This window comes from Pseudophryne corroboree, chromosome 10 (assembly GCF_028390025.1).
Source record: "Pseudophryne corroboree isolate aPseCor3 chromosome 10, aPseCor3.hap2, whole genome shotgun sequence".
Taxonomy (NCBI): domain Eukaryota; kingdom Metazoa; phylum Chordata; class Amphibia; order Anura; family Myobatrachidae; genus Pseudophryne; species Pseudophryne corroboree.
The window spans coordinates 297883848-297898110 of NC_086453.1; the positions used below are offsets into that span (position 1 = coordinate 297883848).

The 14263-nt window shown below is 44.3% G+C and overlaps 1 protein-coding gene across 3 annotated transcripts in view; it reads left to right on the forward strand.

Annotated features, from left to right (window-relative positions):
- Window positions 1-14263, forward strand: part of PLEKHG5 (pleckstrin homology and RhoGEF domain containing G5) — a 691870-nt gene that overhangs the window by 237658 nt on the left and 439949 nt on the right. The window lies entirely within an intron of this gene.

Sequence of the window (14263 nt, forward strand, 5' to 3'; positions counted from 1 at the left end):
CTATCAAGCGTTATCGTGATGGTGATAGATGTACATTAATCAGGCAAAATCGAATTTAAATGTGAGATGTATTGAACTGCAAAATGTATTAATGAAAGATATAATTCATGACTAAGTTTGAACATGTTCAACTGGGAGCAATTTCCCTCTTTGACTTGTTGGATATTCTTCTGTGACTACCGCCAGACACCGCCATTTCAGTGACTGGCCAATATACCGTTGACCGGAGAAGGTGGTTCCAGCACGAAGAGGGCAGTGTCTGATTGCATGTAATCAGTGGCAAACTAATTGTATTTATATTTGCAGCCAGGTCACCCCCTCCTATATTTTATCCCTCCCGGGCTATCCACTGCGAAGTGCACTGGCTTTCAGCCATGAGGGATAATATACCTGGTTAGTTAATACACTGGATTTCAGTATGGCTATGCCTGCTAAGATATACGGGGACTGCAGGAGGAAACACGCAGTGGCCAATGCAGCACCACATTGCGGGCAGAAAACTGCTGACACTTTGCACCAGGGTTGGACTGGCCCCCAGGGGTACAGGAGAAACCCACGGTGGGCCCCCCCAACCCCTCCCCTAGGGATCAGGTTCCAGACTGAGCGCTTGAGTTATACACTATACATAGGTTACATTATACTGTACAGGACTATGGTGTATTCACTACAGTACATTGCTGTTATTAACATAGTACATAGGCCCTCATTCCGAGATGATGGTAACTGTGCACAGCTACGATCATTCACACTGATATGCGGGGGGACTCCCAGCACAGGGCTAGTCCGCCCCGCATGTCAGTGCCGCCCCCCCTCCCCCCCGGTAGAAGTGCAAAGACATCGCACAGCGGTGATGCCTTTGCACTTCAAGAGTAGCGCCCGACCAGTGCAGCTTTAGCATGCTGGCCGGGAGCTACTCGTCGCTATGACGTCACACAGCCGCTGCAGGCCGCTCCCCGCATGGTCCGGCCACGCCACGAAACGGCAGCCCCTCCCACCCAGTGACCGCCTCTGCCACATAGTCGCCGCCCACCAGGGAGTGTATATTTGCTGTGCAAGTATGCGATTGCATGTGCAGCCGAGCGTTACAAAAAAACCTTGTTCAGTTTCTGATTTGCCCAAGACTTACTCAGCCGCTGCAATCACTTCAGCCTGTCCGGGACCGGAACTGACGTCAGACACCCGCCCTGCAAACGCTTGGACACGCCTGTGTTTTTCCAACCACTCCCTGAAAACGGTCAGTTGCCACCCACAAACGCCTTCTTCCTGTCATCTTCTTGCGATCGGCTGTGTAAATGGATTCTTCGTAAAACCCATTGCACAGCAACGATCCGCTTTGTACCCGTGTGACGAGCCTGCACATTGCGGTGCATGCGCACACGCAGTTCTGACCTGATCGCACCGCAGCAAAAAACACTAGAGAGCGATCACGTCTGAATTACCCCCATAGAGCCTTGACCAGGTCTGCTAGAGATCACAGCTGTTTGTGGAGCCTCCTTCTAATAAAAATGGGTTTCCAAGAAAACATGTCACATCCTTGACTCACCCCAGCAGTAAGTCTATGTCTGCCGAGAGTGACCATAAGAACCATAAGGCACACACTGCCATCTTGCTGCTGAACCCAAGATCCTTGTCTATGGTAGGCACATTAAACATTCCATGATCAAGCCAAATGGTGAGATCCCTTCTGGTGTCACCTGGGACTATAATGTGATCTGAAGACTCAGACTGATAGCGATCACATTTGCCAGCACAATTACCAACATGGTTGGTAACGGGTGTGGTATTGAAAGTCGACAGTAACTAGGTCGACAATGTCTAGGTCGACCACTAGTGGTCGACAGTAACTAGGTCGACAGGGTGTCTAAGTCGACAGGGTCTTTAGGTTGACATGTTCTAGGTCGACAGGTCAAAAGGTCGACATGAGTTTTTAATGTTATTTTGGTGTCGTTTTCTTCGTAGAGTGACCGGGAACACCAATTAGTGCACCGCGTCCCCTCGCATGGCTCGCTTCGCTCGGCACAGATTACCGTTCCAATCGTAGTCCACGTGGATCGTTAAGTATGAAAAGGTTCAAAAAAAGAAAAAAATTGTGAAAAATTCATGTCGACCTTTTGACCTGTCGACCTAGAACATGTCGACCTAAAGACCCTGTCGACCTAGACACCCTGTCGACCTAGTTACTGTCGACCAATAGTGGTCGACCTAGTTACTGTCGACTTTCAGTCCGGATCCCGTTGGTAACGATCACTAATTGGCTAGTTTCTAGTGTGTTATTGACACTTGCGCAATCAGCATAATGATTTCCAAGGTGATTGTATGCTCCCACTCTGGAAAAGGGTCAATGGGGGTAATTCCAAGTTGATCGCAGCAGGAATTTTGTTAGCAGTTGGGCAAAACCATGTGCACTGCAGGGGAGGCAGATTTAACATGTGCAGAGAGAGTTAGATTTGGGTGTGGTGTGTTCAATCTGCAATCTAAATTGCAGTGTAAAAATAAAGCAGCCAGTATTTACCCTGCACAGAAACAAAATAACCCACCCAAATCTAACTCTCTCTGCACATGTTATATCTGCCTCCCCTGCAGTGCACATGGTTTTGCCCAACTGCTAACAAAATTCCTGCTGTGATCAACTCAGAATTACCCCCTATGTCACATGTATTGCAGAGACTTGTGGGTGTATGTTCAAAGTGCCTTTTAGGTGACATCAATTGCACTTTGAGGGGAAAATAAATGTATTCCATTTTGGAATAAGGCTGTAACGTAACAAAATGTGGAAAAAGTTAAGCGCTGTGAATACTTTCTGGATGCACTGTACATTTGTAACATTTCAACCCAATCAGTTTTAGAAATGTTCATTGGTATTTAAAATAACATTTAGTAAGCAAGGCACACATGAGAAGATCTATTCCATTTATTCTAGTTTATTAAACTAAGAGGTTGTGTTTATGTAAAAAAAAAGAATGAGATGAGAAATCTAGATGGCATTTTAACAACTTTGAAGTTATGTGGCCTTGACGGTCCTAAATGGGAGAGCTTTGTGCTTGGTGTGTGCTTATTTTGTCTTTTGAATAAAGCCATTTGACTGAAAAGTTATATTCCTATTCAACAGCTGAAGGTTGCGTGGCCAGTGCATAACTAAGTAGTTGCTTTTGTACTTCAATATCTTCATTCCAACTGTCACTCGCTGATTCATGAGTGCAAGAGAATCACTTGTCATCGCTTAGCACTTGGCATTCCGATGTGGGGGACACAATCACATACTTTTTTAATTTATTTGATAGAGTTTATATCAACTCAACAGTTTCCCCCAAGACAGGAAATCATTTTTCTGCCGTTTGAAACTTACTGTTTTAATTTTCAGTTTATTATTTCTTGTTGAGTGTGGCATTCTCTCAATCAAGTTTAATAAAACAATTACAGAAATGCTTTTCTCGATAGGTAGTATATGGCCCTGGAATAATTATCCAAACGACCCTCATTGGGTGGTCGCAGACCTACCTAATGTTGCAGGCAAGGCCAGATTATCATGGCAGCAGCCTAGTTTGTCACACAGACGGACATAAATCATAAGTATTAAAGTTATATTTCTAGGTTTTTATATATAGTTTTTCTATATTTATGTGTTTAAGGAGACAATGGAGTTGATAGTGTAGGGTTAAACACACCCACGTGGCTCTGACCACACCCACACAGTACTGGTCATAGCTCCTCCCCATTTTTAGCTCCAAGCCCATGTGGCCTTTAATCTGGACCTGACTGCAGGTCGGTGAGCATAGAGTCAGGATTCACTGGGGAAGTGATTGGCGGTTTGCTCTACTGGTGCAGAAGCCATTGTTCTCTCCAAAAAGGGCTGGGACAGAACTTGAAATGTCACTTTTCAGTATCTTGCAGTCCATGTACTAATATAGATGTATGTACTCTTAGGCCCCACCAATATAGTCAATGTTGGGCTGCCTGCACAATCAATTTTTTCTTGCGATGGCGATCCCGCTGGACCGTGCATCGGCATCGCAAGCTGTGTACACACTGTGCGATATGCACTAACTTTCCTTACGATTTTGACTATATAGTCAAAATCGTAAGGAAAGTTAAGTGCATATCGCACCACGTGTATGCTCCTTAAGTGATATTGGATCCTAGAAAATTATATAGAGGTTCATTCAGCTGTGGTTGTTCTTGCTGCTGCCATTGATGTACGCAATTGCGATTATATGCTAATATGGGCAGAAGTTACCTGAACATAGGGATGTCCACTGCTATAGCATCATTTCCATCCAACAGCGTATCACTGCTGATGCATTGGTACCCTTGTCACATATTGGGACATGATGGAGAGTCTTGACTGCCTCTGAAGATGCGCAGGCTGAGCTGCTCTCCAGAGACGCAGGGAGCTCTCCAGTAGGAAGTAAGATCGCAGCTGCTAATTTATGCACACCCAGAAATTGGCATCTGAGGGGCCATGACCAGCCACTCCCCACACCCACCCCAAATGCTGTCTTTCTGGCACTCACTTTTCAACTCATTCCTCGGTGCAACTGCAATCACAGTTCAATTTCTGTGCATGCGCACATCCGGTTATACACATGCGCAGTAAGAAAACATTGGGCCTAATTCAGACTTGATCGCTAGGCTGTGTTTTTTGCATCCCTGCGATCAGGTAGTCGCCGCCTACAGGGGGAGGGGGAAATCACTGTGCAGGGGTGCGATCGCAAGTGCAGGAGAGCTGCACAAACAGAAGTTTCTGCAGTCTCTGCTCAGTCCAGGACTTACTCTTCCAGTGTGATAATCGGGGCCGGAACTGACATCAGAAACCCTCCCTCCAAATGCCTGGTCCCTCCTGCTTTTTTCTGGACACTCCTCTAAAACGGTCAGTTGCCACCCACAAACGGCCTCTTCCTGTCAGTCACCTTGCGATCACTTTTCTCACACCATCCCGTCACTGCCCGTCGCTGCGGACCGACGCCCCTGCGCATTGCGGTGCATACGCATGCGCAGTTCAGACCTGATCGCAGGCTGTACGAAAACTCAGCCTAGCGATCAGGTCTGAATTAGACCCATTGACCGATGCGCATTCAACAGCCGCTTTGCAACAGCACCTGGATGAGCATCATATCCTGGTTGCTATTGGCGACATCACCACTTTTAGTTTTAAGAAGCTTTATTAAATCTACCCCTAAGTTCATAATGCTAAGCTGAACCTAAATTGGCCATAGACGATCCCACATTGTGACTATATGCAGCATTGTGCACATCTGACCTGCCTTGCGTGCTGATGCTTTTCACCATGGACCACTACAAAGTGGTTTGGACTTTGCCTAGTACACAGGGTACAGTCCCCTGTGCTGATTGCTGGCATAAAAAAGGTGGTAGCTATCACTAAGTGATGTCAGCAAGCCAAAGCATGGTATGCTTGTGGTCTTGTATGAGTCACAAGGAAAGGCAGAAGAGTCTAGAACAAGCCAATGTGAGGTCTCATGAAAGCAAGGACCGCACCTATCAGAGAAGGATGGGGAGGTGGGGGGGGGGGGTTGTTGTAGGGGCGAGTACACCTCTTTATGAGTCAAAAGCATGCAGTGGTGGGGTAGGCTACAGAGGGTAGGCCAAGGCTGGATTAAGGGGGGAGCACAGAGCGTCAAGTACCCCCAGGTCCTCCTCTCTCAGGGAGCCCCCCAGCCGGAGCCCGGCTTCAACCCATCTTTAGCTGATATGTCTACAGCTAAGCGGAGTCGTGAACAAAGCCAAATTCAGGATATCCTGAGATTATGTCTACATCACCGGAGCACTGCAGAGAATAGTCACAAGCAAGCAGGGTCTTATGCAGGATCTTACACATAGGAAGTCTCCATGTGCTGGAGCTAGGTAATAAGCCCCATGCATTGGCATCCATCTGAAGCCAGAGCAGCCTTTAAAAAAAAGAAGCCAGGTTTGTAATGCTTGCCTCCTGTTACAGCAGTTATCACGTGACCACAGGGATGAAGCCAGAGAAGTGGCGCACACCGGCACTATAGCAGAGAGGAACGGCGACACATCTCTGACTCAAGGTGAAGTACGACAAAACTGCAGGAAGAGCTGCAGCACAAGGAACTGGTAGGCAATAGTATTACTTTGTGGTGGCATTTTTGTGATGCTCCTATATGCTTGGTTTTTTACTTGTAATCACCAGGGTCCACTTGCATCAGCCTATACGTTCCAGCCGTATTTATGTTCCTGTACAGCTTTAGTGTGCAGTTTGCAGCTGCGTTGATACACCCTATGTGAGAATACTCCATTACAGCCTAGTTACGCCTCCTCAGGCGCAAATCTAAATGTGACTGCAATGTGTGCGAATCAGCATCACCTGTATTTTACATACACTCAATTCCACAGCATGGATGGTGTAAAATCACGCTCTGCAGCCAGGTGCACATTCAGCTCTGCATCAGGTCCATACACTGTAATTCCCTGTTCTTGAGCTCTTGCACCTCCCACCTTCCCAGTTAGCGATCACTAGACAGCTGGTCTGCGCCATAATGTTACACTATAAAGACATCTGTGTCTCTTACAGTGACAGCACCACACACCCGTACAGCTTGGTTTGCAGAAACTGAAATGAAACAGATAAAACTGCTACAGTTTCCAGAAGCCGCTGAACAATCTGTGGCACATCTTCATCCAAGATTTTTATGCAAATAAGAAAAAAACAGATTTTAATTTCATTCATCGCAAATTTAAAAGCATATTGTTCATAAATATATTTGTTTCAGTTTGCAAAGTGTTGATAAATAAAGGTATATTGTTTGTATGTTTTTAAAACAAACCATCTGTAAACAAATACATGAAATGTATCACAATCAAGTCATAGGGGCCTATTTATCATCGGGTGGCCGGATAGCCCCCGATGATTAAGTATCCAACTCGCAGCTTGTACTCGGTAGGCGATGCCATCTATACATGGCATTTCCTAATAGAAGCCTATGAGCTTGTTTTCAAATTTGCCCCTGAGATGCCCCCTACCCTGCAGCGCTATGTGCGGTGCCTCTTCCGCACACACCTAGTTACGGCCCTGTCCAATCGGATCCCTCTCGGTGCCCCCTTGGCTCGTGTGTGCATACCAGCATTATTAACACATTCTGACCCAAATCATTTGTGTGGCATACAACTATTTGGACACTTTATTTGCAGCCGGTGACGCATTCATCTGACATTCATTGTTCAGGAACATCCGCGTTGATAAGCAATGCACCTGACAGCTGTTGGTTGAACAAATATCCATATTAAAATATAAATAAAATAAAAAGCTTCAGCACAACTAAAAGAGTGTAAAGAAATAGGCTACAGTTGGCTATACACTTAACAATACCTGTGCACACCGGCCAATCAAACGGCTGGTTTGAACGATTTTAGTTCATTGGACAGTATTGGTGGTCATTCCGAGTTGATCGCACGTAGCAACTTTTTGCTGCTCGTGCGATCAACTAGACGCCGCCTATGGGGGAGTGTATTTTAGCATAGCAGTCCTGCTATGCTAAAAAAGTTTCCTGCAAAACAAGACCAGGGCTGCAGTTACTTACCCTGTGCGACGGATGTCCCGGGATTGACGTCAGATATCGCCCTCCAAACGCCTGGACACGCCTGAATTCGGATCTCCACAACCGGAAAACGTTGAGTAGACGCCCCGTAACGCCTCCTCGCTGTCAATCTTCTTGCGATCGCACTAGCGATCACTTTCTTCTTTGTTCTAGCCACTGCCCGGCGACGGCAACGACGCACATGTGCATTGCGCCCGCCACGCATTGCGCCCACAGCGCATGCGCAGTTCCGACCCGTTCACACCGCAATGAAGAACCGCTGCATGCGAACAGGTCGGAATGACCCCCATTGTTCTAATTGATGATCGCTCATAGCCTGACAACAGCTGGGTGATTTGATTTTGTTTTTACACCTGTCTGACCCACCTGACCATCGTTCAAACCGTTCAACATACAGCAGGCTACAAATGGAGGTATTTATACAATCACTCTGTTGTGTATGGCTATTTTTTTTTTTTTTTAAGAATTAATAAAAAATACACTGTTCACAAGACATGTATGCACAGAGTATTCACAGAGTGAGTACAATAAAATATGAACATTACATATAGTACTGTGTAGCGTCAATCATTAATTATCAACCAGTATTAAGGATAGTAATAAAATGGTATGTATTAATCACAGAGTGTAGAATACACAAGGTCAATTTAAATCCAGTAGATTGTGTGGCTTTCACCTCCCACACCAGAATAAGATTCGAGGGAGCAAATTAATCAAGAGCAATGGGAGGATCTCTGTCTAGGATACGTAATCCATACCATGAAGTCAGTCGTACGCTTCTGTGGATTCCCTCACGTACTGAAAAAGTTTGTGTTGCAATATAACTTTCCCAGACATCAAAGAATGGACCTACCCGTTTTTCTTTTTCGAACATGGTTTCCACCCAATCCATTCTAAAAATGTTATGCAGTTTTTCTTTATATAGGGGGAAAGATGGAGGGTTAGGATGTATCCAGTTTTACAATATTGTTTTTTTTAGCTGCTGAGCTTATGGCTAAAAGCAACTTCTTCCCTCCCTTAGTAATGCGTTGAGATTTTCGGGGGAATCCAAAAATGGCCCACTCTGGGGAAAGAGGGACATAATTAATTAATGCAGTTTCCGCATCCCGCTTTACCCTTAACCAGAAGCCCCTAATTTTTGGACAGTCCCAAAAGCAATGGTATAAATCTGCAAGACCCAGAGTACATTTGGGACAACTATCAGAAGGGATTAAGCCCATGAGAAACTGTCTATTAGGAGAAAAGTAGGTTCTTTGCGTTACATTATAGAACAGTTCCTGGTACATACTAGAAGGTAAAAGTTTGCAGGAAACATTAAGAAATCTTAAAAGGTCCTGAGTCGAGAGAGTTGGGGAGTGGAGTAGCCACTAACTGATCCCTGCTTGTATGGCAGTGTGATCAACAGGATTTCCCAGGAATACATAATGAGAGGAAATCACCTTTTTTGGAGAAGATCCTTCACGAATGAGAGTATCTAAAGGGTTATCCCAGTCTGGATTTTTAAGTTCCCTCAGCACAGTAGAGGTGTAGTGTTGTGCCTGTAAACATGCCACTGGATAAGATCGAAGTATTTCAAACCTAGCTACTGCTTCTAAGAATGTGAAAGGTCGTCTATCCTTCAGATGAACTAAGTGTCCAATTGAAATGATCCCTCCTAACCACCATAAGGTGAAGGGGTGAACTGCCATGTCGCCCTGAAAGCCCGGGTTTTTGCAGAAGGGAAGGCGTGTGGAGAAATGAGCATTAAGCCCATTTTTGCATCTCAAAATGTGCCAGACCTTTCTCGAACTCCAGAGGAGAGGATTGTCTGGAAGAATAAGCGGGATATCCTGATCACGAGTGTGAAGAAAGCTAGCAGTATTTGAATCGCCCAATAGCTGAGATTCAAGTAGGGTATTTGCGTATACGTTAGTGCCATGTATCCAATCAATTAAGTATCTAAAATGGGCTGCATGACTATACCGCACCACGGGGGTAATTCCAAGTTGATCGCAGCAGGAATTTTGTTAGCAGTTGGGCAAAACCATGTGCACTGCAGGGGAGGCAGATTTAACATGTGCAGAGAGAGTTAGATTTGGGTGTGATGTGTTCAATCTGCAATCTAATTTTCAGTGTAAAAATAAAGCAGCCATTATTTACCCATGTACAGAAATAAAATAACCCACCCAAATCTAACTCTTTCTGCACATGTTATATCTGCCTCCCCTGCAGTGCACATGGTTTTGCCCAACTGCTAACAAAATTCCTGCTGCGATCAACTTGGAATCACCCCCCACGTCCGGAAAATGAATCCCTCCATTGCCCTACTCTGGCACAGTTTGAGTAAACTAATGCGAGGTCTCTTTCCTCACCATATAAAAGATCGAAATTGACTATTGATATGTTTTACATCTCTTTGGGTAAGTAGAAGAGGAAGAACCTGTAATAAATAGAGCAATCTAGGGAAAGTGATCATTTTGATCATGTTGCTCTTCCAAGCTAGGAGTTAGATGTTTCCAGCCCCTTAACTCATTAGAAATATTTTGAATTGCCTTGGTGATATTGTATTTATATAGCTCAGAAGGGTTTCTAGTTAAAGATATATCCAGATATGTTAAAGAAGAAAAAGCTTACTTTATGGGACTCAAATTACTCCACTGCGAAATAGATCTACCCGATCCTAACAGCATCCCTACCGATTTGTCTGTGTTAATAACCAATCTGGAGAGGCTGCCATAAGAAGTAATTTTTTTCTAAAATAAGAGGGACTGTATCGCAGAGATTATTAATATATAATAGGAGGTCACCTGCGAAGGCAGATATATTTATTTCTCGCGATCCAATACGCACACCCTGGAATTTTGGCCAGATATGAAGGATCCTTAATAGAGGGTCGAGTGACAGATTGAAGAGCAGGGGAAAAAGAGTGCATCCCTGACGAGTGCTTCTGTAAAGGGTCAATGCATTGCTTCTCAACCCATTAACCAAGAGCGAAGTAGTGGGAGAACGATAAAAGAAGGAAATTAATTTTATGAAATCCAAATGAAGTCCCTATGTTCCAATATAGAGAACAAATGTGGCCAAAGCACTGTATCAAACGCTTTGTGCGTATCTACACTGAGTAGTATATTGTTTGAACTGGATGATTGAAGAGAGGAAATGGTGGCTGCTATCGCAGATCTAATGGCGCGAACCGAGTGTCTACCTGCTACAAAGCCGAGCTGATGGTCAGTAAGTAAGTCTGGCAAGATTAATTGCAAACGATTAGCCATGGTTTTAGATAAAATTTTAAAATCAACATTAAATAGTATGATGGGTCTATAAGAACCTAACAGTTGGGGATCCCTGTCTGGTTTGGGAAGTAAAATTGGCATATGGCTATTTTAACATACATATCTGCAGCAGAAAACCCCAAAATATGTAGTATTCCCCAGATGTACTATGGAGGAATCACAGCAGATTTATCCGATATCTGCCATGGTCTCTCCATTTCTGACACCATCTGCAGCCCCTATAGGTTTCGACGGGGGACTGCAAAGCTGCCAGATTTACCAAGCTCAGGAATGGAAGCTTAGCCCTGAAAGGATAATGCCATCTCCAGATAGCATTACCATATACAGTAGTTGTCTATGAGCTGCTTATTCTCTCCCTTCATACAACATAAAGTATCTGCTTCTGTCCCATGGCCAGTCTAACTACTCTCCTGCATTTTTTCTGGTTACCAGCCTGTCGTTCAATGTAGCCACTTTTAAGGCTGCAACCTGTGTGTTGGGCACAGTGGAGTCCAAATCCCCTTGGGAAGGTCCCAGGTGAAGACCACGGGCTTGTTTGACTCCAGGCATCTGTTCTGGGTGGCTCCAAACACCAAGTTGTCAGTAACCATCCATTAAATCCCTGAGTTTATGACAGGCCCTGTCCTCCCCTGTGCATTAAAGCAAAAACCAGTTCCTATCAGGCAAGTAATAAAAGCCAAGGTCAAGCTTTAGACTCGGTTGGCATATACTTACCTTCCCCAAACAAAATCCTTTAAAAAATGTAAAGATTTACCAACTGATGAACAAGATGGCCAAGTATTTTCTAAAAAGTTCTATACACTGACGTATTTACTCAATAACTGTGGCGGCTAAGCAAACCTTGTGGGGCAACACACAAAAGGATGTCCGGGTGTGGTTCATCAAATCGACAGTGTCTAGATCGACAATGTTTAGGTCGACCACTATAGGTCGACAGTCACTAGGTCAACATGGATGGAAGGTCGACATGGTTTCTAGGTCGACATGTGCTAGGTCGACAGGTCTAAAGGTCGACATGAGGATTTTTTTTTTTTCCGTTTTCTTCGTAGAGTGACCGGGATCCCAAATTAGTGCACCGCTTCGCTCGCCATGCTTCGGGCATGGTGCCTTCGCTCTGCTACCGCTTCGCTCGGCACACTTTACCGTTCCAATCGTAGTCCACGTGGATCGTTAAGTATGAAAAAATTCAAAAAAAGAAAAAAAATTTGAAAAACTCATGTCGGCCTTTAGACCTGTCGACCTAGCACATGTCGACCTAGAAACCCTGTCGACCTTCCATCCATGTCGACCTAGTGACTGTCGACCTATAGTGGTCGACCTAAACATTGTCGACCTAGACACTGTCGATCTTCAGACCGGATCCCAGGATGTCCACGTCCATTTCCCTAGGTGGACAATTAATTCTTCTTCAGCAAACGCTTCCATAATTATTTGCTCAGTTACAGGTACCCATGCAGTTCACATTTCTCATTTATTCTGTATGCTTGTGACCCAGCAAATTATGGGGGATACTGTATCAAGCCTTGGAGAGCGTTAAAGTGCCAGCCAATCAGCTCCTACCTGCCATGTTACAGACTGTGTTTGAAAAATGACAGGCGCTGATTGGTTGGTACTTTTTCTCTCTCCAACGTTTGATATATCTCCCCTTTAGTGTACAAAATACTATTAAATACATAAAATTGCATACTGTAACTGACTAATATGAGCAAATTAGAATACTATTGTGCACCTCAATATGAAGAATATAACGGATTCACTAAAAACAAGCTCTTCAAATCCATTTGTAGTTGCTCTTGAATTTTATTGCCATGCGAGGAAGAATGTGTATAACTAGGTCAGCGAGGCACATTACAGCACAGAGAACCCCAGGTGGCTCTGCATTCCCTTCACCTTGCGGAAAGAAATCAATACATATCATCCCTTGTGCAAGATGATATTGTATCACTGAGCTGTGCTCAATGCATCCTCCTTATACTACTGACTCATCACTCAGAGTAACACTGGCATTGTAGCGATGGTGGATGTATAAGTAGGGTGTCATCTGATTGCGGAAATACATTATAATATATATAATAAAATATATATTAATCCTGAGGATAAAGGTGATGGCAAGTGACGGTGGTGTTATGAAGAGAAATTGACTGAGGTGCTAATTAAGTCACCTGTGGCCAAGCATGTATATACTTAATACCTGGACCGGTGGGGTGCCACGAGAACAGCGTTTGAGAACCTCTGATCTAACAGGTTATGGTGACATTTCTGGACCAACAGCAACATTTTTCTTCCCTATTATGTGTCATCTCTTCCAAGAATTGCGTATTTTGCCCAATGTAATCCTCTATGGTGCACCTAAAATGGCTGCCTGACCTGGATCCTTCATGGGTAGGATGAATAATCTTTGGTACTGATCACTACAAAATGGCTGCCGCACCTTTGGGCTATATTAATGGTTTCTGTATTATATGAAAATCTAAACCTCTGTATTATGTTCATGATTTCTGTAAAGCACCTTCGAGGGTATCCAATTAGCCCTGAAAATGTTGCGCCAGTGAAGATTTTTTATTTCATGATTTTTAAAACATTATTGCCGGTATGCTATTGTTTACACAGAAAAAAAAAATGTGAAATTCCACAGGGTCTGCAAAAAGCCCCAGGCCTATGTATTTTCGCAGTCGCGATCGCTGAAGAAAAACCTGCTTATCGCAGATTTGGCTTCGCCTCTCTGAGGCAGGAGAAACCAAATCCCTGATAAGTGTTAGCTTCGGGGCATAAGCGCCACAATCGGGGCTAATTGGATAGCCCCCTTGAATTCTATTGGAAAAAAGAGCAATATGAATACAAATATATATATATTTTTAATGGATCCGCCAATGTTTGTTGTTCAGTCAGTAACATTATACTCCCCAACCCTAGCTAAATCTTATCCATTACAGAGACAGTACACAACACTGCAACACATTATGGGGGTAATTCCAAGTTGATCGCAGCAGGATTTTTGATAGCAACTGGGCAAAACCATGTGCACTGCAGGGGAGGCAGATATAACATGTGCAGAGAGAGTTAGATTTGGGTTGGTTATTTTGTTTCTGTGCAGGGTAAATACTGGCTGCTTTATTTTTACACTGCAATTTAGATTTCAGTTTGAACACACCCCACCCAAATCTAACGCTCTCTGCACATGTTATACCTGCCCCTCCTGCAGTGCACATGGGTGGTCATTCCGAGTTGTTCGCTCGTTGCCGATTTTCGCTATGCTGCGATTTGTTGCTAAATGCGCATGGTACGCTGGGCGCATGCGCTTAGTTATTTAACTAAAAACTTAGCAGTTTTGCTGTTGTTCGTGCGGCGCTTTTCAGTCGCACTGCTGAACGGTGAGTGATTGACAGGAAAGGGGATTTTCGGGGTGGTAACTGAACGTTTTCC